Source organism: Daphnia pulicaria, unplaced genomic scaffold, assembly GCF_021234035.1.
Source record: "Daphnia pulicaria isolate SC F1-1A unplaced genomic scaffold, SC_F0-13Bv2 h1tg000196l, whole genome shotgun sequence".
Lineage (NCBI taxonomy): Eukaryota > Metazoa > Arthropoda > Branchiopoda > Diplostraca > Daphniidae > Daphnia > Daphnia pulicaria.
The window spans coordinates 20,001-23,756 of NW_025804878.1; positions in this window are offsets into that span (position 1 = coordinate 20,001).

Genomic DNA, 3,756 nt, shown 5'->3' on the forward strand with positions numbered 1-3,756 from the left:
GCCGATGAAAAAAAATGGAAATGGAAATGAAAATTTCTCGATTTCCGACGACGGTGTTTGGCAACGACTCTCTCGCCGGCCACTGGTCGGCGCGAGAGAGGAGTGAGCGAGACCCGTCGATTCGAAAAGAGAAGCCGTCACACCGTCGAGGCGTGGCGGCTCTCAAGTGGGTTGGTCGGGCGTGTCGTGATGACTCGCGACCGTAAAAAATTCCCACTCAAATTCTCCCATTTCCGACGACGGTGTTTGGCAACGACTCTCTCGCCCGGCCTCTGGTCGGCGCGAGAGAGGAGTGAGCGAGACCCGTCGATTCGAAAAAAAGCCGTCACACCGTCGAGGCGTGGCGGCTCTCAAATGGGTTGGTCGGGCGTGTCGTGATGACTCGCGACCGTAAAAAATTCCCACTCAAATTCTCCCATTTCCGACGACGGTGTTTGGCAACGACTCTCTCGCCCGGCCTCTGGTCGGCGCGAGAGAGGAGTGAGCGAGACCCGTCGATTCGAAAAAAAGCCGTCACACCGTCGAGGCGTGGCGGCTCTCAAATGGGTTGGTCGGGCGTGTCGTGATGACTTGCGACCGTAAAAAATTCCCACTCGTCGAAAATTTTCTAAGTCCCAACTTTGAAAACGACGGTTCCTGAAAGTCGGCTGGCGGTTGGATGGGGCAATGTCCCCGTCCAATCGCTAAAAATGAGCCGGGAAAACGGAGACATTATGCGGCGGAACATTAGTGGTTTTCCTTAGTATAGAAGAGGTCTCGATTCCTAAACTCGGAAAAATTTTCAGAGTCCCAAAAATTTTCGAAGTGTCGAATAGTTTGGTTTCTCGAATTGAAAATTTTTTTCAAATTTGCGACATTACGACAAGCAGCGATTGTAAAGCCCGGTCCAAATTTTTCAAACGAGTCTTACTTCTTGTTAGTCCGCCTGGCCGATACCAAAGAATGGCCGACCGTCGACTATCGGGCGAATAGACGGGTGAAAGAAATAAAGTCGAAGCCGGTGGTTGGATAGATATCGAAGGGAAGGCGAAAGAGGCGAAAAGGAAAGCGCGAAATTTCTTTAGTAGCTTCGACGCAAAAACTTTGGTATCGACGGGGAGCTTTGGGAAATGAAACGAAGACGCAGAATGGGAAGTTGTCCGGTTCGGCGTTAGTTGTAGTTTCATTTCCACCGTAGCTGAGCTCCTTTCCGCCCGCCACTTCACATGATTTTAGTTTCGATTCCGTTCGATCGCGCTTGCACTGTCTTTGTTTTTTTTTCACTGCTTGGATCGCGGCTTTGCTCTAACCAGTTTAGCCCCATGCGATCAAAAAGTCTTAAAAAAAAAAAAACCGTTGAACGGAGACGAACTCGATGAGCTGTCGGTGTGTGAAATATCATTCCTTCGGTAAAACCGTTTTCGAAATTTCCGATGGTCGGTATATGTAAAAATATATCCGAACCGCGATGTGGACGGGAATTCAAACGCCCGCTTCACCGATTGGTGCGACAGCTGAGAAGCTCGTCACTCGATCCAACGACTCTTGGTCGAAAAGTTCAGAAGAGGTGCGCGCGTCAAACATTTTTTTGGTTTCGGACGTTTCGTTTCTTCGGCACGTGTGGTTTGTCTGTGGCCGTCTGTGAGAGAAATCGGACGCTTGTTCTTTGTTATTTTACCGTAACAAGACAAGACGGGAAAGATTCTTTCTTCCAAACTTACGGCATCATAACCATCAGCGTTTACCGTCAGCGACGATACGGAAGAGAAAAGAAAATGGTGCGCGTCTTTTCACTTTTTGACACCGTATCAAAAAAAAATTACCGTTCAGGCGGAAATGTGTGTGTGTGTGTGTGAGCCGAGAGATAAAAAATAAAAAAGCCACCAAACAGAACGCTTTCAAATTATTTCGTGCGGCGTGCGCATATTTCACATTTTGCCGTTTTGACGGAAGCTCGTTGTGTGGAACACAGAAGTGGAGATGGACGGAGTTGAAGGGGGGCGAAGACGGCCCGGTCGGACAAAGTCAAGAGATTGAAATATACGAGAGAATTGGGTGGAAGTGATGGCAAATCTATAAAATTCAAAAATCGGATGAGATGCGAGGACCGCAAAATGTGGCGTCGACTCTGACTCTCTTTTACTACGAACTTCCCTTCGACGGAAGATATCGAGAGCTGAGCTGAGCGCCCGCTGAGTATGGCCGGCGTAATTACAAACGAGTTACGGTTGGAGCTATATCGATTGTACGTATCCCGAACGTTCATCGAACAAGCCAGATCAACTCGGCGCCCGGTAAGATGTACGCTCAGTTATGGCCATGACACACGAAGGGAGAATTCAAACGGCTGTGAGTGTACGGCCCGCCCGGAGTTGTGTGTAGGCAGTGACCTCTCAAGAAAAAAACGTAAAAAATTTTTTTTTGACAGTCACCGGTCTGCGACAAGTAATCAGTACGAAACTTGGGTGCAATGCAAAAAACATTTTGAGAATCCTTGCTTGACAACAACGAATCTAACACGATAAAAAAAACGATCCCCATCGGTGTACCGCTTGCTTTTCTCGCGCTTCGGCGCAGAATCGCTTATTCAGCTGCCCTTGGAATATGTTCGTTTCGTGCATACTTGATCTCGGTCATTCTTCGGTGAACTCTTAAAGAATTGCGCACTTTTATAGGGGGTAGTCTGGTTGCTTGTCTCGACTTGAAATGATTTGTTTTTTTCCGCCCATGACTTTCTATACGATGCCTCTATGCTGGCCTCTGACCGCGGTTGTTCCGAGTTTTCTCTTTCTCTTCGAAAGTCTTTGCGGAAAATTCTGCCTCGTGTGACCGCTGAGCGGTGAGGTGTGTGTGTGTGTGTGTGTCGTGCGGGGGGTGATGCGAGAGTGTGCCTCGGCGGTGGAAAAATAAAAATAAAACTCTGAGCCCACAAAAATTTAAAAGATGTATGCTTGTCAGCTTAGTAAAGCAGGCTTGACTTATGAGCATACAGCACGCCACATATGACCGTCGAAAACCGTAATACGGGAAAAAAAAGTTGATGAATATATCAAGACCGGTCGAATGAATCCGATTCACTTTGGCTCATAGACCGTTGAATGGTCTTTGACTTTGGAAATTGAAATGAAAAAAATCCAACAAACGGATCGGATCGGTGTTTCTCTTCACTGGGACTCGCTGTGACACGCCAGGCGTTGCGATCAAAAATTTTAGTTTCCGAAGAAAAAGAAAAAAAACGAAAAACGTGTTGATTTGGTGTGTGTTTGGTGATGCGTGGGCGAAATAAAAACCCGCAACTCGCCGGATGCATATCAAACAAACATACACGAAATACCTGGTTGATCCTGCCAGTAGCATATGCTTGTCTCAAAGATTAAGCCATGCATGTCTAAGTACAAGCCGCTAGACGGCGAAACCGCGAATGGCTCAATAAATCAGTTATGGTTCCTTAGATCCACTCCATCCTACTTGGATAACTGTGGTAATTCTAGAGCTAATACATGCACTCGAGCCTCGACTGCGGGCTTTCGGGCTCGCAGAAGAGGTGCTTTTATTAGATCAAAACCAGTCGGGGCCGGGCTTTCGGGCTCGCGCACCGTACCAATTTTGGTGACTCTGGATAACTTCACGCCGATCGCACGGCCTTCGCGCCGGCGACGTATCTTTCAAATGTCTGCCTTATCAACTGTCGATGGTAGGTTACGCGCCTACCATGGTTGCAACGGGTAACGGGGAATCGGGGTTCGATTCCGGAGAGGGAGCCTGAGAAACGGCTAC